This window comes from Colias eurytheme, chromosome 26 (assembly GCF_061535395.1).
Source record: "Colias eurytheme isolate Ceu_HAF_F1 chromosome 26, ilColEury1 Martin Lab GWU primary, whole genome shotgun sequence".
NCBI lineage: Eukaryota > Metazoa > Arthropoda > Insecta > Lepidoptera > Pieridae > Colias > Colias eurytheme.
The window spans coordinates 7538866-7565539 of record NC_143005.1 but is presented as its reverse complement, the minus strand read 5'-3'; the positions used below and the strand labels follow the sequence as shown (position 1 = coordinate 7565539).

The window sequence follows — 26674 nt, the reverse complement described above, 5'->3', positions numbered from 1 at the left end:
TAAAGCTATAATATAATAGAGTAGGTATAAAAGTCATATCATATCCACAATTTGACCAGAAAATTTTAAATCCTTTTGGGTTCATTACATCTCAAATAGAAAAAAATAACAAGAGAGGCAACTGCGTATTAACCATAATTTATAATACATAATATACTATCGATTAAATGAGTATAATCAATGTACTTCCCATTGAACGATTTAGATAATCGATGAGTACAATGTGTGTCAAGGCAGGCCCTAATGTAGGGCTGCCACTATTTATTGTGGGTAATTCGTAGGACAAAGGTCATTATTATAATTGATGTTAATTAAATATACATTTAGTTACATTTATGTGTCTTTTTATTCGTATGTAGGTTATAAGTCTATAGAATAATACGATATTAGGTATGTAATGTTACAGTTTTATAATCTGCTAAAAAGTAAAAACAATTTCAATTAATATTTTAATTTAAAGTTTTATAACTTAACTAAAATAGTTAAGGTTTAAAACTGAGTTACGAGACAAATTTGGAATAATTTTTATAGATTACTAGCGGTCCACCCCGGCTTCGCCCGAGGTACATATTTACGTTTTCTCCACATAAGAACCATCCTCGTACTTCAAGGAATATAATAAAAAAAGAATTATCGAAATCGGTTCAGCCGTTCTCGAGTTATGCGCTTACCAACACATTTTGCGATTCATTTTTATATATAAGAAGACAAGACGATTTAGTCAAAAATGTTAGTGTAAAAAGCATGATTATAATATGTTGGTTTCTTTGTAATTTTTATTAACTTCTTAATTTATTAGGTAAAAATAAAAATATGTACAATAAGGAAACTGAACGAGAACTAACTATCTTTAAGCTACTGCTCAAAATTCAATAAAACTAATGATTTTTCTCAAAATTGTAGACAGCCCTAGCTTTAGTAGGTATTAAAGGTCATTCATTACAAATTACAATTTATGGAATAACTAGCCGCTCCGCGCGGTTTCACCCCCGTGGCTCCTCTCCTGTTGGTCGTAGCGTGATGGTAATGGCTCGATAAATGAGCTATCTAACACCGAAAGAATTTTTCAAATCGGACCAGTAGTTCCCGAGATTAGCGCGTTCAAACAAACAAACAAACAAACTCTTCAGCTTTATAATATTAGTATAGATAATGCATTATCGTTCGGCCACTGAATATAGGCTACTCTATTGTAACTTATTTACGATACAAAATGTCAATGGTTTCTTCGTGGAGTGTATTCTGAAGTAGTTGATTTTAATTAGATAATATGTAGTTTATTAATTTGTCTTGACTCTTGAGTCTTGACATAACTTAGATGAAGTGTTTTGTTATTATAAAATATAGTCAACATTTACAATAATAATATTGTTTTATTTAATAAACTGCTTAATTAAATACCTTCTCACATATCTAATTTATAACATGCTATTTTTTTCTCTGTTAAATATGTTATTTCCTCAAGCTATATGCACAATGCACATATGCTATGTGCAGACTATAATTTTCAACTTTCATGCAATTTTAGCGGATGATGATGATTGTTTTACAATAGATGAGGGAATAATAAAAGGGTCTAATATTATCTGAGTATTTATTATAAACCTCCGAATAAAAATCTGACTGAGCTTGAAATACACAAATAATTGAACACTGCGTTAGTTCCTCTGATTTTAGGTGTTCAAATAAATAACCCAACGCCTTTGTCGTATGCATAAAAGTATTATAAAAGTATATAACAGTATGTAGTTATAATGTATATTGTATACATTTGTTGTTTATTGTAAAGAAATATTTTTAAGTACGTATCATTAGTTTAAGTCCGTATTGGTGTAACTATCAGGATAGTATGCGCCAATACAATTAGAGAAATAATTATCCTCTACTATCTTCATATATTAACAATATTTTAAACCAACATATTTAAAAAGGTAACTATGTAATATTTACTCCAAGAGTAACTTTTGAAAACATTTCATTATTGTTCGGATATTCACATTGTAGAGAAGTGGAGCAAGGTATGAAGCTTACGTAAATGTGTCATTGGTGTCAAGAAACTAGGACAAAAATCTTATTCAAATTGTTTTACGAGATGTATTCAAGAGCACTTGATTACTTCTGAAAGCGCCAACTGCGCTATAAAAGTTATTTATTGCCATTTTAAGTAAATATACTAGTGTTGCAATACGAAAAGGTGAGTGAAAATCTAGAGTTTTCAATCAGGTAGGTTAGTCTTAATTTCATTGGTTCCACCTGTACCTGTATTTGTATTTGCAAATAAAGATCTTTGAATGTAAGTTTTCGGAAATTTATAGAACAATGATGCGTTCAAATTATGAAACTGCATAGATACTGCATCATTAATGCATCTTAATGTTCGCTATTCGCAGTGGCATGGCTTCCGGATTATTTTGCAATAACGAGGTCTAGTGCTGCAAATTTCTGGTCGTATCCGAAATTGTAAATTCTGAGGACGCTTATTTAGGTCATGTTCTAACAGGAATTCGAACTTATGTTCCACCTTGAGAAGTTATCTAAAGAGAACAATGTGTAAAATGTAACGCGTGTTTAATTTTAATATTGTTACTTATGTTTAATTATAATATAAAAATACCCTATCAAATGTTTCTGGAAAAAACCATTTTTCATTATGAATGAATTCATAAACATTTATCGAATAAATAATAAAACAAATCGTAATTAGAGCAAGCGCCGGTGTACCTACATAAATAAATCACTTTGATAACATTGTAAATTTCAGATTAAAGTGGAAAATTTTTAGTTATCTCCGAGGAAGAAATGGTTTTATAAACATCTAAATAAGACGTATTTTAAACATAAATAAAACAGTTTAATAAATTGAGTATTTATAGTGTTATTATAATTACAATGTTTAATTGATAGGTTATACAGATAAGGATATCTATTATTAAAACCGATTGTTTAAACTTGCCAATAGAATGATCCGTCTTTCTTTATCTTTTGAGTAAACGCATTCTCGCTCTCAAATTCTGATTTATTCCATTCTAATACCAAAAACTAATACCACTGGTATTTGTTTCAACTCATATTTTTTTTCTATTCCGAACCGATACCATTGTTTAAACTAATACCAAAACAAGTTCAAAGATATAAGGTACAGTCAGTAAAAATCCTTAATTGAAAAAAAAAACAGATAACTCCAAAAAAATCAAATTTTGTTAGCAAACGTCTTGTTCAATGATAAAATATAATTTTAGTTCCTCTCTATACCTGTATAATATTTTTTTAGCAAAAACATCAAACAGGAAGAATTTACTAATTACTTACAATCTAAAAATTACAAAATATCTCAAAAAATTAACTCTTAATTTATATTGAAATTTATCTGACATAGTTATTATTAGACAGGTACGTAATTATTCACGTCTACCTATCTCATAACAACTATGTCAGGTAAATTTTTAACAAAAATAAATCACTTTTTATCTAACAATTGTAAAATATCACAGAAAATCAACTTTTTGTATAATCTAATCAGTCATTCATCACCTACATAGCAATGAATCAGCATTTTTTTTTGCAATAATATCTAATATGAAAAATTCACTTTAAATCTAACAATTATAAAATATCACAGAAAATCAACTTTTTGTATAATCAAATCAGTCATTCATCACTTACATAGCAATGAATCAGCAATTTTTTTTGCAATGAATTCTAACCTTACCTAACAATTGTAAAATTTCAAAGAAAATCAACTTTTTGTTTAATCAAATCAGTCATTCTTCACCTATATAGCAATGAATCAGCAATTTTTTTTTTTGCAAAAACGTCATATATGAATAATTCACTTATAATCTAAGAATTATACTTTACTCTGATTGGTTGTTTCGAATTTTGGAACAATAGAGCAAACTCACCCTTTCTCGCAGGTAAAAAAAATAGCAAGATGATTCACTAAAACTACTCTTACCTATGCTAACCTTTGTAAAAATATTGGAGTGAAGTGAATTTGGAAAGTTTTAAGCATTATATTACGATTACATAAAAATATTGAAAAACAAATTTACTTTGATTAGGTTTGACTGCGCTGACTGTACCAAATTCAAGTTGTTGGTATTCGTTCGTACATTAAATTAAATTATTTAAAAAGTGGTATCCGTTCGGAATAGAAAAAATATGAGTTGAAACAAATACCAGTGGTATTAGTTTTTGGTATTAGAATGGAATAAATCCAAATTCTCAATGACTAGATTCTAGAAAAAATGTACTTTATTTCCTTTTACCTTCCAGATTTTATTATGCAATACGATATAAGAGTGTACATTTATACCTCTTATCTCCATGTACTTATACAATATTATCATTATAATAATATTGGTTATGCTAGACAGAATTCGGTTACAAAAACATCACTATAAACATACTATAAAAGTATAAACTGGTGTTATTGTAAAGATATGTAATTAATAAAATTAAACACTATCCCACGAAATTTTTAACTAGCCTTTAAAATGTTCTATGAAATATGTTTCTAGCCAATGACACTCCCTGTTCCATGAAAAACAGATCAAATGTCACAATTATTATTACAAATGCCATTTGATGAAATTGGGTTCATGGAAAAAGGAGTGTCGGTAACCCCAACGCTCCAGTTAAGTTTACAGGTTGAACGACTGACCTGAAATATTTCAATTAACCACTCTAGCTTCAGGGCTTTTGAAATATTGGCTTTCGGCTCAACATTTTTATAAGAAGTGAACAGGAATATTACGGATAAGGGGGGTTGTAAATGAATAAGAAAGGGGTAGGACCGTAGGAGTAATATCCAGAAGGCAGAAATACTACAATTAATAATTACAAACACGTTTTAATTATCACTCTATGTTTTTGTTCAGATTTAGAACAACAGAGAAAATTGGGCTTAAACTCAAATAGATGTATGAAACTAAAATCTGAAATATCGAAATTGTTGAAATACGATGCCTCATATGAATAAGATTGAAATTATAATTTTAATCTTGTTCATTAAGGAATATTATTACTAAAAATGCATTCAAATAAAGTAGATCAAATATAACTCAACTGAATAAGTACATACATAATACAATACAGGCGCGGGAGTCGGGACATATACAAGCTCTATACAAGCGGCGCGGCGCGCATCGGGCGCACTGCGGGCGCGCCACGGGCGCGCATCGGGCGCGCTGCCGGCGTGCATCGGGTGCGCTATTGGCAATTGGCATTTTGTATGAAATAATTTTGGAAAGGCGGCGCAACCGTGGCGTGCCGTCTCGACGCCTGTCCAAAATTCTTTCATACAAAATGTATAAAGAAGGACGTGGTGCAAAACAGATTCAAGACGTGTGCTTATGGCACGCCCGCGCCCGCGCCGCTTATGTTTGACCCGCGCCTAAATAATCACATCAAAAAGACGTAGAATAGCTCTACACTCACTCAGAATTCCTCAAATTGGTTCTCTCGAATCAATAAAACAATTGAATAGATTTCAGCTGAAAACATTACACCCGTGTGTAGACGTACGTAGAACTTTCTAATTCCAGAGTTTAATTAAGCGATATATCACCAGGGGAATGAGTTTTATTACCAGGAACGGTAGGTGACGCTGATGTGACGTAACAACACGTTTTATTGGATGAATAATTTTTCATAGGAAATGTCAGTATAATTACTTTAGGGACGTAATATAATGTTAGCAATTGGCTAAATTATTTCGCGCGCTCTTATTTATTAGTAAGGATTATTATCGTAGACATAGGTTCGGTGTCCGTGTGTATTATCTATACTAATATTATAAAGCTGAAGAGTTTGTTTGATTGTTTGTTTGTTTGAACGCGCTAATCTCAGGAACTACTGGTCCGTTTTGAAAAATTCTTCTCTCTTTCTCGAGGAAAGCTATATAGGCTATATAGCTATATATCACGGTAACACCAACTGGAGCGGAGTCACGCGGGTGTAACCGCGAAGCGCAGCTAGTGATAAATTGGTTTCTTTATAAAATACAGCAGTCCATTCATAACTCAATGAGCGCAGGGATTTCGACGGCTTTTCAAAATTCATGAGGCGATACGAAATAATATTTATAAAGAAATAATGCTATATACTAGCTATGTCCTGTGGTTTAACCCGCATTCCTCCACTCCTATTGGTCTTAGCGTAATGATAATATTATGCATGTCACAGATGATAATATATATTGCCTACAGCCCTCCTAAAAATTCCTCGATAGATTACGATAGATAGATTCAAATTTATTAAATAAAATATGAATGTGTAACAATTTTCATTTACATAACCAAAGAAGACGAAATACTTATACACGTAACATGATCTTTTATCCGGAAGACAAGGCAAATAAATATTTGCTAAATCATATCTAATCTAAATATATATATATATATATAAATCTCGTGTCACAATGTTTGTCCTCAATGGACTCCTAAACCACTTAACCGATTATAATAAAATTCGCACACCATGTGCAGTTCGATCCAACTTGAGCGATAGGATAGTTTAAACATGTAGGTACCACGGGCGAAGCCGGGGCGTACTGCTAATAGTGATATACCTAAAATTGATCTTCCCTTGACGGTGACGAATGTCTTTCAATTTTACTGGCCATTAAATTGGAGACCCCACTTGGGCTATAAATGAATTTATATTACGTACCTATTTCAAGTAATAAATGGTACTCTAAAAAGGAATACATTTTCGAAGCTACTTGAATTTTATTGATGTTCTAAAGATATGTAAATTTCAGGCATCTAAGAAGTTCCAATTCTATTCTGAGCTCTGTTTTTCTATAAATAGATGACTCACGTGACTAGATTTTCATAATGTCGGTAACTACTTAGTTTTCAGCACAATGCCCTCTTTGTTCTTAACAAAATTCAATCTACATATTTGTTTATTACTTACAACATACCTCAATTATTACCTATTTATTGTTCAATTATTCATAACAACACTTTGGTATGGTAACACAGTGACACTATTAACAATTCGACTGCTAGTTCAAACGCATTGTATTGGTGAGAAACTTTGTTTTTCGTATTCCCACACGTAAAAAACCGGCCAAGTGCGAGTCGGACTCGCGCACCGAGGGTTCCGTATGTGATGTAACTAAAAATTTATGGTTTTCGTAATTTTTCCTTTATCTATGCTATAAGACGTTGCTTCGTACCAAATTTCAAGATTCTGAGTTCACGGGAAGCACCCTGTAGGTTTTGATTCCCTTGCAAGTGTCAAAAATTTGCGGCATAAACGGCTGTATCTTTTGATTGCGTTGGCTTAGAAGTTTGATTTTTTCACAGCTTCAAGGGACAGTAGACCTGAGTAATTGTTATAAATTTCAGCTTCATACCTCCACGCGTTCCTGAGAAAAAGGGTCTTGACAGACGGACGGACGGACGGACGGACAGACGGACAACAAAGTGATCCTGTAAGGGTTCCGTTTTTTTCCTTTTGAGGTACGGAACCCTAAAAATGATAGGAACTATAAATAAAACACCGTTATTTTATTGTTAACTAGCGATCCGCCCCGGCTTCGCCCGTGGTACATATTTACGTTTTCTCTACATAAAAACCATCCTCGTACTTCAAGGAATATAATAAAAAAAGAATTATCGAAATCGGTTCAGCCGTTCTCGAGTTATGCGCTTACCAACACATTTTGCGATTCATTTTTATATATAAGACTAGCGGTCCGCCCCGGCTTCGCCCGTGGTACATGTTTACGTTTTCTCTACATAAGAACCATCCTCGTACTTCAAGGAATAAAATAAAAAAAGAATTATCGAAATCGGGTCAGCCGTTCTCGAGTTATGCGCTTACCAACACATTTTGCGATTCATTTTTATATATAAGATTGACAATTCCGTTATGAAGGACATTTTTAACCAGTTGCAAAAAGTAGTATTTTATATGTATAGTTGTAATTCTCATAATTGCGTTCCCGGTCTGACTTGTAAACAACAACAAAAAGCGGAGACCTAATAGCCTAGATAATTTAGGTAACTGTTGTTTTCACATATGTGTTACACACAATAACGGGTTAATGTTTTTTTTGCACTGTAGATGTAGTACAAGTACTAGTATAGTATTATATTATCTATACTTAATATTAAAAAGCTGAAGAGTTTGTTTGTTTGTTTGTTTGAACGCGCTAATCTCAGGAACTATTATTGGTCCGATTTGAAAACTTATCCGCTCGGCCATCCTGACCTGAGACAATGTATTGAAATAGCGCTACTATTTCTATTTAAGAATAGAACTACATTCATTTCTTCATTCTTTACATAATAAAAAAAACATTTTCTTTCGCCGAAGTGTTAGCCCATTTATCGAGGAAGGCTATATAATATCATCACGCTAAGACCAACAGGAGCGAAGCAATGCGGGTGAAACCGCGAAGCGCAGCTAGTCTGTGATACAAGCTTTGTAACAATACTGTGTGTACCTATGTGTTCTTATTATCTGGATTTTATTCGGTATGTTTATATCAAAGAATGAATCATGAAAGGATTTTAAGGCTTTAGTGTACGCACGCGAACAAAGTCACCCAGTAAATATTTGTCCTTGATACATTTCACAGTTCGTAAGTCCTTGATCCCTGCTGTGATTTTCCTTTGTCTTTTTATACGAGAACGTTTTATTTGTTTGTTTTCATAACTATCTTATATATAAAAATGAATCGCAAAATGTGTTGGTAAGCGCATAACTCGATAACGGCTGAACCGATTTCGATAATTCTTTTTTTATTATATTCCTTGAAGTACGAGGATGGTTCTTATGTAGAGAAAACGTAAATATGTACCACGGGCGAAGCCGGGGCGGACCGCTAGTTTTTAATACTATTAAGTGTTTAATTGCAGGGTTGGCACAAACATAATTATTGTCTAATGTTCGTAAAATATTGATCAATTGAAAAACATTTTTAACAGCCTTGAAACAACCTCGGATGCAAATAAAGTTTTAGTTATCTTAGTTTTAAAAATATCCGCTCAATCATGGATGCGGGACATGATCTGTTCACAATGCACATCCTTATCAGCTTCCTGCTTTATTTTTAGGCATTATTAGGTATTCTGTTTAGTTGATGTTTCGCAAACATGTTATTTACACAAAACGATAATGTAATAATGAGTTTCTTTTATTTATTTTTAGTACTTTATTTGCTTTACTTTTACGCAGAGAAAAGCCGTGTTTACCGATGTATAAATAGACGTAATCTGTGGCTCTTTCTTGAGTTATTTTTAGACTAGAGTTCATACGACTTAGTATTTACACGTACGCCTTTCTTTATAAAGCAATTGTAAAAGGTCACAGAAAAGGTACATACTTACTACCTAAACAAGTAGATAAACATTTAAGCAAAACGTTAGTTTATACATAATATATTAATTTATACTTAGGCGCTGACTCCACGAGCGAGAGAATCGCGGCGATATTATCGTCGTGCCACGCATTTCTATACACTCTCTATGGAACCGTCTCCACACGGCGATATTATCGCCGCGATGCGACGAGTGGCAATAAGCGCGTGAAACGTCATTACATCGTCGTAGAGGTCCGCGCCGCAGTCCAAAAGCCCAGCGGCGGCGCGCCGGGTGCGGCACCCGGCGCGGCGCGGCGTCGCCGGCGTGGGCTAGTTATTTTTAAAGTTATTAGGGGGTGGGCGGGTAGTAGAAAAATCTCTCTTTAAGTTTAATAAAAGAATTATTTTTATTAAAATCAAGTAGCTTAACTATTTAGTGATGAACATGATAATTATAAACATTGTCAATAATTTTATTGGCAATGTTATGTCAGAGCAAGCAAATTAGCAGGTGCTTTGCCGGCCTTTTATGGACAAATAAGCTCTTTTCTTGAAGGCCCCAATGTCGTAGTTGTTCGGGAACACCGCAGGTGGCAAATCGTTCCATAGTTTCACCGTACGCGGAAGGAAGTTGCGGGTGAAGCGGACAGTGGTGGAGCGTCAACCATCCAGATGGTGCGGATGGAACTGGTTTTTACGGCGTGTGGTCCGGTGGTGGAACTGTGCGGCTGGTAAAAGGTGGAACAATTCCTCAGAGCACTCCCCATAGTAGATTCTGTACAGTATACAGAGAGACGCAACGTCTCTTCGCACTGACAGTGGATCGAGCCTATCGGAAAGCCTACGGTCATCGACAATTCGAGCTGCTCGACGTTGGATGCGGTCAAGAGGAAGGAGTTGATACCGTGGGGCTCCGGCCCAGAGATGAGAACAGTACTCCATATGCGGTCGCACCTGAGCCTTGTACAGCTGAAGTCGGTGGGCCGGCTTGAAGTACTGTCTCGATCTACTGAGCACACCAAGTTTTTTCGAGGCTAATTTAGCCTTCGCTTCCAAATGACTGCGGAATTAAACGTCACTCGAGATTTCAACTCCGAGGATTCCGATTTTCAGCGATATACTAAGGGGAGTACTCTTAAACCGATGTTCTACGACAAATGGGGTCTTTTTAGCGGTGAACGCGCAAACCTGTGTCTTTAGGGGATTGAACTCGACAAGATTAAGTTCGCCCCAATCCGAGACTTCTTAGAGAGAAGACTCGACTTCAGACACAAGTTTGTTTCGACTCTCATTGAGGCTTTCCTTTGAGGTGTTTGCACGGCCGGGATAAAGAGCATCCCCCGTACTGTCGTCTGCATAGCAATGAATGTTACTGATTTGTAACAAATCATGTTTATAATTATCATTTATCATGGATAAAAATAATTTTGTTAACTTTTGCAGGATTTAGACGCGATCTCTTCGCAGTTAAGACTAGCCCAGCTACAGAAAAAACCCTTTCATTTGGCGTGCTTGTAGCTGAGATAGATAGAAGCGATCGCGCTAATCCGGCAAGCCAAGGAAAAACAACTTTTTTTTGTTCCCAGAACTTAAGAATGTTGTCCTCTACATCTCCTAAATCTGAAGGGTTAGCCGTAGCCAAATATCTCCAACACTCTTGAGCGACGTCGTCATCCTCATCAATAAATCTATTGGAGTGTTTTTTGGCTAGCTTTTGGAGTAAAACATCTGGCATCGATATAGTAGACATTGTCTACTATATCGATGCGACGTTGCCGTGTTGTAGACAACAACGCGTGCGTGACACATGGTTCGCGCGCAAAATTTGAACTCGGCGCCAATTTTTCTGTGACCCGGCGGCGGCGGCGGCGCGCCGGGGTCTCTCGGCGGCGGCACGCCGGCGTGGCGCGGACCTCTACATCGTCGCTAGCCCGCCGCGACCAGCAGCGGGCCCGCCACGCGCTCCCGACGATCGCGCAGCGGGCGCGCTGTCAAACGCAGCGTCATTTCAGCGTTGCCTCTGGTCTTCTCGTAGTGCTCTTCAAGGAAACGTGGCGATACCGTTACGAGTCGCTGCGAAAACGCTGCGATTCCGTTACGACTCGCGACGATACGCGGCGGAATAATCGCTCGTTCGTGGAGATTATCCGACGATATCAGGGCGGAATCGTCGCGATTCTCTCGCTCGTGGAGTCAGCGCCTAAAGATAGATGTAACTTTTATATTTTCTTAAATTCCATCATCCTGTTATATAATATTAAATGTGGGAGAAGATAACTGATAAACTATTTATAATTCTGCAGCACATTAACAGCGCAATAGTCCTATTGCATGTAATTTAGAAAAGTGGGTTTACTGCTTCATCAGTAAAATACGTCACGACACAAACAAATTATTTTCCAATACAAACCACATTGAACCAAACAGTACGTCTCATCTACGTAGGTTTAAACTAGATATTTCCTTTGTTTTATTGCAGTTGCGATTCGCTATTAAATAGTAAATAGGTGAAAACAGACTCATAACCTCATTGCTTAGTAGGTTAGATTACGTGAACGCAAATAATAGTGATGTAAGAATAGTGGCACAGTATTACCATATATCCTACAGTAGTGCGACGAATGTACTTGTGCAGAGAAACGGAGGGGAACTGGCGGGGGTCGGGCGACGCGGGCCGCGTAAAGCAAACACGCTTAGTTTGCTTTACCTAGCGCGAAAGGACGACGCAGTCGTATTTTTTGTGTAATAATTTTATTATACATAGGTACTTACATATTCTATTATGGCGCGCACAAATTGTTCCGTTTACGGATGTAAATCTACATTGAAATCCCAGAAGGAAACAATATTTCAGAAAGATTGTATTAATTGTATCTATTGAATTAAAATCAAAGCTATGTATATGTTGTCCTCATTATTTTCTAATCAGATTGTACATCCCAATGCGAATGCATTACTTAGTTACATGTTATAATATACAATTAAGAACATCCAAAAATAAAGTGTCCACGTAAATATAATATTTAGCAGTGCAATATCTGTAATTATATATTAATGAACAAATAATTACTTACATCAGATTTAATAATCGCAATTATTTTGAATGTACATATGAATAAATGATTTCATCATAATATTAATAATCACAATTGTTTTATTTCCCATTTGTTGCAACCCTAGCGTATTTTCGTGTGGCAGCGTAAGTACCTACGCTGGCGGCGGCATCGCGCGACATCAAAGGCGATTCCTTACTGTAGGAAATAATATTGTAATACTGTGATAGTGGGATGGTACTACGTGTTTACGATTGTAAATTATCGATCTATACAAATATTATAAAGAGGAAAGGTTTGATTTTTTGTTTGTTTGTTTGTTTGTATGAATTGAATAGGCTCCGAAACTACTTGGCAGATTTGAAAAATTCTTTCACTGTTGGAAAGCTACATCATTTCTGAGTGACATAGGCTAGGTTTTATCCCGGAAATCCCACGGGAACGGGAACTATACGGGTTTTTTTTTGAAAACGCGGGCGAAGCCGCAGGCGGAAAGCTAGTATATCATAAAATTTTATGCTATAGCCTCAGGGTATAGTGATCGTGGAATGCTGCCAATGTATGTACGTAAATTAGAACCATATTTCAGTAATTAAAGGTCAATTGTCCCTTTTTAATTAATGATAAGATTTAAATTATTTATAGAAATGATTTTAAAGTATCCACTTCATATATTATTCTTTGGAAATTCTGCAGATTATCATCAGGAAATAAGGCCATCCGGTATGTTGATAACAACTGACTTTTGTATTGTAGGCTGTAGTTTAATTATTATTGATCAGCTCTCATCTATATTTTGTGAATTCGACAAATCTTAGTAGGTAGTAAAAACATGAAGATGCTACAATTCAAAAGCTTATTTTTGTACAAAACTAGTTTAAACCCCTACTAAGAAGTAAGAACTAATAGACATGAATCACTCAATATCCAGAATTTTGAATGATTACGGAATTGATTTGCGTGATACCCTAAATAATTTGCCAATTTAGACTATAAGATATGCCTGTGCCAAATTTCATGTAGATCAGTTTAGGAATATTTGCGTTAAAAAATAACAAACATCCATCCATCAATTCTTAAACACTTTATTATACTAGTGCTAACTACCAGTTTTTCATTTGGAAATTTCCCTCAAACGCCATACGAAAGGTGAATGAAAGTCATAAAAAGTACACAATCTTCTATACTTGCCTGAATTTAAAATTACTATAATTAGTCTGTGCTATAATAAAGTAAGAGTTGTTTTGGCAGCATCTAAAGACTTCTTCAAATGTCATGATACATTTATATGTTGGTACATATACCTATTATCAAAATTAAATATGTAAACTACGGTACTGTATACAGTATAACCTTAGAGAAGAAGATATGAAAGCTCGTTCTGTTGTTATCTTCGCATCCATGGTAATAACTGACCCAAACATAATGTCAAGGTGTGACCCACTTGGAGTACCTATCTACAAAGTAATAGATTATTAGTAGACCTTCTGGCTGCATATGTATAAATAATATTATTTCACAAGCTCAGGAAGACCTCAACCACTTATTTGAATGGTTTCAGTACAACCTCTTAACTGTTAACGTATTAAAAACATCCTATGTTATTTTTAAAGCAAAAAATAAAAAAATTCCACCTCATGTGCCAATTACTTTGAATGGAATTCCACTTCAACAAAAAAGTAATGAAAAATATCTTGGTTTAAGAATAGATAGTGGCTTGTCCTGGAACATTCAAATAGACCATGTTAAATCTAAACTCTCATCCCTTGCTGGCTCACTTCGTAGGGTTGTAGGATGCCTTCCTAAACAGGTCCGCATAAATATTTATAATTCCTTAGTAAAATCACATCTTATGTATTTAATCGAGGTATGGGGAAGTGCTCCCAAATACAAACTAAAAGAGTTACAAATAATTCAGAATAAAATAATTAAAATATTATATCACTATCATTACCTAACACCGTCAATCAAAATTTATAAAGACACAAAACTGATGAACATCAAACAATTATATAAATATACAACATGTATTCTTATTAAGAAAATTTTAGACAAGAACATACATACAGCACTAACTTTCACGAAAAGTAAACCAGCTTATTCTAAACGTAACACAAAGGATCTAGACATACCGAAGGTCAGGACCGGCTATGGACAGAAATGTATTACTTTTGAAGGTGCCAAATTCTATAATAAACTAAACAATGATATAAAAACAGCTGAATCGATTTATACATTTAAAAAGCGCCTAGCTGATCACATACTTAATGACCAATCACTTCTGGAATAAAACACCTACCTTTGGAATAGCTGTGCCCGGACGACTGTTAGATTATTTATTTACTTTGTTATGTTATTCTCATGTAATTAGCTTTAAGTCTTTAAATGAGAATAAATGATTCTTTAAACCTATATATAAATTATCTATGTGAATATAATTTCCTTCCATAGGTTGCCTGGTAGAAATCGCTCAGTAGCGATAAGGCCGCCTTTTTGGCTTTTATACATTATATTGTCTTTTTCTTTTTGTTAAGTATATTGTCTGTTTTTATTTGGTGCTAAATAAAGTGTATTTATTTATTTATTTATTCCTCAAGGAGACTGAAATTTCATGTTAAGTTTCATAATCATAAGCATGTGTTAGGTATATTTTGTCTGTTAAACGTTGTAAAACCTATTTAATATACAATGCTGGTTTCTTCTTCGTCTTCATTTCTTATTCTTGTGATCTTACAATATTAATTAATTCAGGAAATCGATCAGAACATATTATCAGCAATTGTATTACGGCTATCTCATAGTCATTGTCTTAATTTCAACCCACTTATGAGCAATAAAAACGTTAGTATGAAGATGTTCTAATAACTAGTACATACTGGTAAAAGGCAATCGGGTAACGCTAATTACATAGCTGTATGTTCTAGATTTCAGTCAGTCACTTTGGCGTAGAAACAGTGAGGTCATTTAGAGACATGGTACAGTATGGTTCCTAAACGAACATTTCCATCTCCTAAAATTTATATATGACTAGCTTTCCGCCCGCGGCTTCGCCCGCGTTTTCAAAGAAAAACCCGTTCCCGTAGGATTTCCGGGATAAAACCTATCCTATGTCCTTTCTCGGGTATCAAAATATCTCTATACCAAATTTCATGCAAATTGGTTCAGTAGTTAAGGCGTGATTGAGTAACAGACAGACAGACAGACAGAGTTACTTTCGCATTTATAATATTAGTATGGATTAGAGATGTTTAAGTAAAGTTTTCTGGCTACCTCTTTTGCTGTTACCTTTTCAAAGTTGTATCATAGTGTTGTGTTTAGTTTAAACTGGCGTCTGGCACGTTATTCAGCCTTACTTCCAATAATCAATGCTCGGGAATAAGATCATCAATAGTATTGGCATATTTAGTATTGGGTCTATTAGCATTTCTATTTTCTTCCATTCACGAAGCTTCCTCATAAAAGCTTACAATGAACTGACTAAACTCTAAGCGAAAGGATAATATTGCTCGTAACGTTAGACCTAAAAAGGAGACACATACAAAGAGAAAGACAGGAGGATAAATAGGTATCTTAAATACGGCCAACACTTTATATGCTCTGCTGTATTTATATTAGCAATTGTCGTTTGATACTATGAATAATGAAAAAAATCACCCAATAAACATTCATTTGACCATAGATACACGTTCTAAGCGGTATGAACTAGTACTCAAGTGGTTGGAGTCATGTGAATTGGTTTGGGACAGTACTGCGAAATGCATGCGTCATGCTTGCTTGTCGTGATCGCATGCTTTGTGGATGGTCTTTTACCGTTATACTTTTAAGCTACGCTTTTAGGAGGGCTCAAAGAAAAAGGCGTGGTTGATAATAAAATGCTCCTTTAAGTAAAGATATTAGAAGGTAAGTTTTATTTACGAAGTGAGATTAACTTCTAGTTACGAATCCTTAGTTCAAGAGATTATAAGGTAAGGTTTATTAGTGAAATAAGATTTTCTTTTACATAGTTATCTCTGCATAGTTTTCAAGCATTATCAAGGTTTACGAGGATGATCACCAAAGAACATCGTGCATCATAATATTATACTAGGATAAGAAATCAATAGTATAAAATAATAATTCTAAATATCTCTCTATTACAAAATATTTGCGATGCAGTTATTTTCGTCCATCTGACGAATCCGATCGTTAAACTCTCGAAGTGTCGACACTAAAATATACTTTCTAATTGCGAATATATTGAAACTTCACGAATGCACGTGACAACCAATTTGCAGGACCGAAGTTAAATGTATTAATATAAAGGAGTCCAATATTTGCTCTAACTGCTTTCAAATGCATCATTTTTCGTCACAATTAGCACTATTATGGTTTATATTTGCTAATAATTCGGATTTGCTTGGCACCAGAAATCTATGCCTGAATTAGCGTTAGTTCTATTAAGTATTCTATGCCTGAATGCTACATCTAAACGATATAGGTATACAAATTTCTGAATCTCAAAGGTGACTGATATAGTGATCTATCAACACACAGCCCAAACCACTGGACGTATCGGGCTGAAATTTGGCATGTAGGTAGATGTTAGGACGTAGGCATCCGCAGGCCTTAGGAAACAGGATTTCCCGAAATTCTTGCGGGAACGGGGAAAAACGGGGATGCACGTACAAAGTCGTGGGCGGAAGCTAGTTCAGAATATAAATCGACCTACAATTTCTCTTAATAAAATACCTAGTAGTTTATGTAAGTAGTATTGATGATTTACACATACTTAAGGAAATAATATAGGTTTACAATATATGTAGGTACTTAGTGGAAATTTAATTATTATTATTTAAAAATCCGTTTGAGAGGTTTAACGTTTGAATGGACAGACGTGCGAGTAAAATTATCGTATCGATATCGATAGGTACGTATCTGTATATAAACATAGCTGAAAAACATTACGTCACAAAGAAAAACTTTGCTCAAATATACCTAAAGATCATAAATACAAAGGAATTCAGTCAATATTTTAAGAGCAATCACGAAATATTTATTGATCTATTGTAGTAGTATTATGACGTCGCTATACATCATAATTTATGTTAAACAAAATGTTTACGTTGAAATTTGTCATTTCTATTATGAAAAAGTTCATGGTGGTTGAAGAATTTAAAAATATAACAGTTTACGTATGTCTGAATGGAAAAATCAAGGAAAAACTGTTTGTTTCAATAAATCCGCGACAGGCCAAAATCAATATGATACTTCCCGAGTTGAATGGAAAAAATTGGCAAATCAAAAGCAATGGAATATTTTATATTACATTCAGGAAACAAACGCATAAAGATATGAAGCCAATAAAATCCAATCTATAGTCATTGGCAGAAATATTGTCTAGTCATAGTTTTAACTCGTGATCGTAGAATTGTAAAACCATAAAACTTGAGCGAAATTTTGGAATCGAGCAATAAATATAACGGATATAATATAAGTCGTATCTTATACATAAATGAATAAAGTTAACGCTAGTTACTAGTTATTATTATGTGGTTTAACTAAGGTGAAATGCAAGTTTGTGAGGATGGATACATTAAGTGATATTTGTTCCAGAGACAAATTATAGTTTTGTATTAACGGCTTATTTTTTCTCATATTCCTAGACGACAATATTCAATATTCCTAGAAACAATGATGTAACCAACGTAGATCAAACGTAAAGGCATTTGCTTATCGAAGATAATTTATCGCTAATAAACACTATTAAGGCTTATACATGCGCTAATAACCTTGACCATACTTGACGGATCTCAAACCTCTCCCGCTGTACCTTCTTTTTTCCTCGCATTTTGTATTTAAAAAGATACCAATCAGTGAAACAAAAAATCCTCGTCAGGGACTGTTGTGTAACTGATAATTTATTAAACATAAAATTTTCAGAGCTCTAAGTCAGCAGGTTACGAAGTTTATAGAGTATTTGCGGAAAAATCGATGACCACGGCACATTTTTTTTCTAGAAATCTATTAACTTTGGAAAAAAGTCCTCGCGAGAAATTAAAGATCAAAGACCATCCTATTTTATATATTTTTTTCGGTATTGTGCTTTATGTTGTACCAGACTTTATAGAGGTTGAACATAGTCGAAATTGCCGGGTAACGCCTTAACGATTTTCGTCATGGACACATTGTTCCTGAAATTACTTCCTCAGTCACAATATTTGGCATTAACATCACGAATGTTATTGTTAACACCAACGTGTGATTCATTCCTGGGATTTGTAGTTTTTCTTTTTGTTTTTTTTTTTTCGATTTGTAAACGAGCATAGTGGAAAATATGTTACAAAATTTAAAAAACGGAAAAGATTTAGTACTGGAACTTATGGTTACTAAAATGTTGTATTAAGTAGTTTTATCGCTAGTCTCTTATTCTCTCCCTTTTTTTAATTCAATAAACTGATTCACAGCAAGATCTGAGCTATGGGCTAACGGATAAATAAATAATTACTACGTACCTTTCTCCGCCCACATAAATTAGGTATATTGTGTGATACGATTAATACATACTTATGTAAGAAAGTACCTTCAAATGTTTTATATGAAAAAGAACCTTATTTATATCCTTGAATTTTATAAATAAATCCGAAAGGATTGCAAGTCGTCGGCGAAAGCTAGAATAGCTAATAATAGAACTTGCTTCGCATTTATCCGCTACTGGACCTGTAATTGTATGAATAAAGTATATTTAAATGGCTACCACCAGGTTTATGATCAGTCGTATTCAAAATTTAAAATGTTTATTTGGCACGAAACAACAACGAACAAAAACTACATAGACATCACTACATAGTATAAAACAAAGTCGCTTTCTATGTCCCTATGTTCCTATGTCCCTTTGTACGCTTAAATCTTTGAAACTACGCAACGGATTTTGATGCGGTTTTTATTAATAGATAGTGTGATTCAAGAGGAAGGTTTATATGTATAATAACATCCATTAAATAGTGGAGAAGTACTGTTATTTTTGAGGTTTCTAATGTGATGTCGTAAATAGTTACATTTTTTCCGCTTACATTGCAAACGCATGCTGAACCCTACGAGTTTTATCAAAATATTGTAAAAAGTTCTACAGAAAAGTCCGCGATGGTATATGTCTATCTCTTATGGATAACCCACAATAACTTTTTGAAGTGAAAACTTCTTTAGCGGCGTTGGGTATAAAATCTTAAACTCGCGTCAGGACACGTCGCCTGATCGAAAAAGCGTAAGACGGATTTTTTTTAGCCCTTATATTCCATGCGTAAGGATACCATTCCAAAATATCAAACATGCTGAACGTTAATAATCAAGTTTTCATTTCTGCCGGCACTCCCGGAGTGCAACCCGTCTTTTTTTTTTAGAAGGGGGTGTATGTAGTGTGTGTTATTATTCGCAGTAATCGAATATCGTAAATTCAGCGGTTTGTGGCGCGGCGAATGGCGACACTCCTGCGAGAGCCAGTCGCCTGCCACTCGCCTACCTAAGTGTAATAAAGTATAAATTTATGAATGTAATAAAGTAGTTCAGCATATCCGGTATTTAATTTGAAGACCCCAGCCTCTGTACACTAAATATCGATCGATCAATCCATCGATCGATCAATCGATCCATCGATCAATCAATCAATCAATCGATCAATCAATCAATAATCGATCAATCAATAATCGGTCAATCAATAATCGATCAATCGATCAATCAATAATCGATCGATCGATCAATCAATCAATCAATCAATAATCATTCAATCAATCAATCGATCAATCAATCGATCAATCATTCGATCAATCAATAATCGATCAATCAATAATCGATCAATCAATAATCGATCAATCAATAATCGATCAATCAATAATTGATCAATCGATCAATCGATATATCGATTGATCGATCGATCAATCGATATATCGATCGATCAATCGATCGATCGATCAATCAATAATCGATCAGTCGATATATCGATCGATCAATTGATCAATCGATCGATCGATCAATCAATAATCGATCAATCAATAATCGATCAATCAATAATCGATCGATCGATCAATCAATCAATCAATCAATAATCGATCAATAGATAATTGAACAATCGATATATCGATCGATCATTTAATCAATCAATCGATCAATCAATAATCGATCAGTCGATATATCGATCGATCAATTGATCAATCGATCGATCGATCAATCAATAATCGATCAATCAATAATCGATCAATCAATAATCGATCGATCGATCAATCAATCAATCAATCAATAATCGATCAATAGATAATTGAACAATCGATATATCGATCGATCATTTAATCAATCAATCGATCAATCAATCGATCAATCATTCGATCAATCAATAATCGATCAATCAATAATCGGTCAATCAATAATCGATCAATCAATAATCGGTCAATCAAATCAATCGATCAATCGATCAATCGATCAATCGATATATCGATCGATCAATCAAATCAATCAATCAATAATCGATCAATCAATAATTTTACAATCAATAATCGATCAATCAATAATTGATCAATCGATTGATGGATTGATCAATTATCGATCAATCAATCGATCAATCAATAATCGATCAATCAATAATAAGTCAATCAATAATCGATCAATCAATAATTGATCAATCGATGTATCGATCGATCAATTAATCAATCGATCGATCATTCGATCAATCAATAATCGATCAATCAATAATCGGTCAATCAACAATCGATCAATCAATAATCGGTCAATCAAATCAATCGATCAATCGATCAATCGATCAATCAATCAATCGATATATCGATCGATCAATCAAATCAATCAATCAATAATCGATCAATCAATAATTTTACAATCAATAATCGATCAATCAATAATTGATCAATCGATTGATAGATTGATCAATTATCGATCAATCAATCGATCAATCAATAATCGATCAATCAATAATAAGTCAATCAATAATCGATCAATCAATAATTGATCAATCGATATATCGATCGATCAATTAATCAATCGATCGATCGATCAATCAATCAATCAATCGATCATTCAATCAATCAATCAATCATTCGATCAATCAATAATCGATCAATCAATAATTGATCAATCAATAATCGATCAATCGATATATCGATCGATCAATCAATCAATAATCGGTCAATCAATAATCGATCAATCAATAATCGATCAATCAATAATCGATCAATCGATATATCTATCGATCAATTAATCAATAATCGGTCAATCAATAATCGATCAATCAATAATCGATCAATCGATCAATCAATAATCGATCGATCGATCAATCAATCAATCAATAATCGATCAATCAATAATTGATCAATCGATCGATCGATCAATCAATCAATAATCGATAAATCAATCGATCAATCCATCAATCAATCAATAATCGATCAATCAATAATCGGTCAAGCAATAATCGATCAATCAATAATCGATCAATCGATTTATCGATCGATCAATTGATCAATCGATCGATCGATCAATCAATAATTGATCAATCGATCGATCGATCGATTATTGATTGATCGATTATTGATTGATTGATTGATCGATCGATCGATTATTGATTGATTGATTATTGATTGATCGATTATCGATTGACCGATTATTGATTAATTGATCGAAAGATATATCGATTGATCGATTATTGATTGATCGATTATTGATTGATCGATTGATCGATTATTGATTGACCGATTATTGATTGATTGATCGATCGATATATCGATTGATCGATTATTGATTGATCGATTATTGATTGATCGCTAGATTATTGATTGATTGATCGATCGATCGATTGATCTATATATTATACATACATATATAGCCTAAAGCGCGATGATATTATCATCGAACTATAAGACCAACAGGAGCGGAGCCACGCGGGTGAAACCGCGGGGCACAGCTAGTAAAGGCATAAACTAAAGTTACGATAACACCAATAAAAGCTAAACGTGGCTAAACTGTGAATGAGTGCCAAAAATATAAAGTAAAAAACTTCACCAAAAACGTCTTATAAGTTACTAGCGGTCCGCCCCGGCTTCGCGCGTGGTACATATTTCGCAATAAAAAGTAGCCGCTGTCCTTTCTCGGGTATCAAAATATGTCCATACCAAATTTCATGTAAATTGGTTCAGTAGTTTAGGCGTGATTGAGTAACAGACAGACAGACAGAGTTACTTTCGCATTTATAATATTAGTATGGATAACCGATCAAAAGCTGAAGACACAAATCACAATATACACTGTATAGACACCTGTGATAGACACATATGTTCAAAAAGTCTATTTACCTTATTTATTACAGCAAAATTCCTGTTTCCAGGCAGCTACTGAGAATTTAACTAAAATTCCAATAATGCTATCGTAAGTCTCTATAAACTGGAGACATTCCAAACGTATCTATCATGCCGAAGATGATATTGAAATATTGGAGATATTTTAAGAGCTTTGTATGCTTATTTTGTTTTCAAAATACTGATTAGACTAGGTTTTTTATGTACATATTTTTTTGATCTCATAAAATGATATTAATTATGTGATGTTACGAGTTTACGACTAAAAAAGAGGTAAGTACTTTTTGTTGTAGTTGTTATTTCTAATCATAAAAGATATACAGGGTGTCCCACTGTTGGTATACTAAGCTCAAAGGAGGTTATAGTTCTGCATACGCTAAGTACGTAAAAAATACTTAAAAAATTCCAGACGCATTTTTTTTCAAATAGATGAAATCTTAAAACTCTATGTGTACACCCATAGCAAGCAACCCGGCCATTTTTGCCACTAGAACGTGAGCTATCGTTTAAGATTATGTTTTCATAGACAAAATGCTCACATTAGAGAGGCGGGATATGACGGCTGCGCGAAGCTAGAGAAGAAAATATGGATTTTCAGGAAAAAAATATCAAAAAAATTTTAACATAATTTTGTTGTTTATGTATTTTTTACGTGATCAGTGTATGCAAAACTACAAGTTCCTTCGCGCTTAGTATACCAATAGTGTGACACCCTGTAGATTGTAATAAATGTTATGTCGATTATTTTAAATAGAAAATATTTAGTCATGAAGATTTAAAATAAATAAAAAGACTTTTTAATTTATTTGTGAATTTTTTTGATTAAAAAATGGTATAACTACCCATATAGACCACGCGACCTCATACGTCACTTTTAGATGCGCGACTACTGTAGGGTTAATTCCAAATTTGATTATAGTATCTTTTCTAAATATAATATCCTCCACCCATACTAGGTACAATATATGACAAAACAAAGCAGCGGAATAAACTAACAACACTAGCACAATCAACTGCACAACCAGGCAACCATTATCATAAATGAAGTCAATTTAAACAGCTATTTATAATAGCAGTCACGTTGCATCCAACATGGTGACCGTAGCACGTGCCTTGCCAAACATCGGATGTTGTTCCGATACTGATCCTCAATGGCCGATTGTTCAAAAGAATGATACTTACACCTACACTACACTTGCACAGGTTGTAAGTATTTAAACAACGCTGGCGTCTTTTTGAAGATTGATTTGTATTGGCAAAATATGTGAGAGGTTGAATATATCTTGGGAGTTCTGTAATGATATGACAGAATTTGGAACGGACAATTTTAATAATTATTATTTATTTAAATAACTTTCACTCCTGAGTCATGAAATTCTCCAATTTATGCAGAAGAGCTAAAGAGATATTTATCGATAGTATTCAGTGTAATGAATTAATTGTCATAGTTAGAACTCATTACATAAATGAAATCTTTGGATTACGTTACGACTAATTCAGGTACTATGTCCATAGATTAATATTTTTTTGTACCATTTATTAGAATTCAGGAAAGAAAGCTTGTAAATTACATCTGCGAATTGGAACATCTTGTTGTTTTGACAGGTTAGAATAATGTTTGGTCAGCCCACAGGTCAGAAAAAGTTGGCTTGTGAAAAATTACGAGGTACCTAATCTATAAATTTAGGACAGCAAAAAAGGTTGAACATTTGAGATAGAAAGTGTTACACGTATATTTTTGTAGTATGTTCACTTTCGCAAACCTATTTTATAGGGTGTAACTAGGATAGTAACTTTTGCTTTTGCTTTAGTTAGAAAGTGACTGATAACAAAGTTGTAACTTTTTTATTTTGGATTGTTTATTTCTTTTTACTTATAAATTAAGTATTTCAAAAATATTACCTACCTTATTCATTTGTTCATTGTAATGCTCTTGGTGATGAATCTTCCTAAAATTACGCGCACGGCGCATGTATAGAAATCCCCGCTGTTTGCTGTGTTTTTAATAAATATAAATAATAAACATTACAAAATATACAATTAATATAAGTTATAAAAAAATAAAATAAGATCATAATGAAATATAATTGTGGATACTCTACATAATTATGCTCTCCATGCATATTAATTTCATATTTGTACACACCAGGTACACACGTTTTTATGATCTTATATATAAAATTCTCGTGTCACAATGTTAGTCTGCATACTCCTCCGAAACGGTTGGACCAATTCTCATGAAATTTTCTGTGCATATCGGGTAAGTCTGAGAATCGGCCAACATCTATTTTTCATATGTACCACGGGCGAAGCCGGGGCGGGCCGCTAGTCATTATATAACACAGTACTCAATATTTAGTAGGTAGTTAATTATACATATACACTTCATTAACTTGCCTTACATTAAACAGTAAGCCAAAATAAGTGTAAAAGTAGTAATTCCACTGATTATATAATAACTGGTTTATTTACCAAATTAATTAAGACATGACCGGTTCATACTCAAACGTTTAATGTACGGCAACCTTAATGGTGTCACGTTTATTAGTTATTACCCGACTGCAAGAAAAGCGGTTATGATTTTCTAGTGTACCGTGAAATATGCCAACATTGCCCACAAGGGTATCTTTGCCCGAAGGATTAATTTATAATAAAATTTTTAAATTGCAAAAATGTGATGCGGGGTTGATATCCGTTTACTTAATTATTAATTCATAACTCAAGCCCACACTGGTGCCAAAAATATAGTAAATCTAGTCGATTTTTATATACCTTTCGTAATTAGTGAAACACCGACTTCGATTGATAAATAATTCTCATAGAAATAATTTATTATTTGAATTTTTTAGCACTTTTATATGTAAGTAGTTAGGACACAATTGACCTTTTTTCGCAGGTAAGTCGCTATAAATGTGCCAATCACGAAAAGACAATAGATATTCAAGGTCGATCATGAATGTCGTAATACCAACCCTGCGAATGTAAAGGCACGTGGGACGGTATAACGTGACAAACATTCATTAGGTAGGTACCTATTATATATTTCGGAAATACACGTGAATGTCAACAGAGATGCCGAAAACAGGAGAAAAGGGCACATGATATGTAATTACTTAATTGTCAAATTTCACTATTTGAGATACTATTTTGTTTTATTTTATTGAACTGTGCCTAGTTACGTGCATGGAAAGCTGAAATAGGTACCTACTAACTTTTTTGATCAAAAGCTATCAAAATAATATTAATATTACTTACTTAAAAATATTAAAAGTGAGCTTTTACATTCAAATAATTGTGAATAATCAAGAGAAATAATCTGATATAGTCACACACACATAAAACACAAATGCACCAATTTATAAGTAAGAATTAGGTAGGTAATCCTCTTATCCACAGTACGACAAATTATTATTTTCGCACTATCGAGTTTTCTAACATAGTCTGAATCAGTCTGAATCCTTATTTGATCTTGAAATTTGAATATCTATCCCTAAGATGGGATATGGATAGTCATCACTCATCACCAATGACACAGTGAGGTCATTGCTCCTTAGCATAGTTATCTACACCATACAAGCTTTAATTGCAAATAGATTTCTATGTAAATGACATTTGAGATGTGCTAATATACAATGTAAACAGATTCGGGTGTTATTAAATACATAACACGATAGGTGTGACTTAGAATCTTGTTTCTAATTAATTGGAAAACCAATGTTTACATAATTGATTTGCGTCTTGTATCGTGTACCTATTTGGATTGTGACTGGTTTTATTTAATTTGCGTAATCTCGAAAAAAGGATAAATAGGTAGTTACTTACTTATCAACTGTTATTTTAGTAGTAACCTTCATGTATCGTTTTTTTCGTCTCTTTTTCAAACTTACATCAATAAGTTTCCAATGAATGCTTATGCTATCTCCGTTGTCCGTTAGGTTGTGATATTTTTCCATCATGGAAAGATATTGGAACAC

General features: G+C 33.8%; 1 protein-coding gene across 1 annotated transcript in view; it reads left to right on the top strand.

Annotated features, from left to right (window-relative positions):
- Nucleotides 1-2174: 2174 nt before the first annotated feature.
- The window catches only part of LOC149897281 (uncharacterized), a 47581-nt gene continuing 23081 nt past the window's right edge, over nt 2175-26674 (top strand). Inside the window, exon 1 of the mRNA XM_090116585.1 lies at nt 2175-2223. The gene's annotated coding sequence lies outside the window, so the exon portion shown is untranslated. The remainder of the gene's footprint in view (nt 2224-26674) is intronic.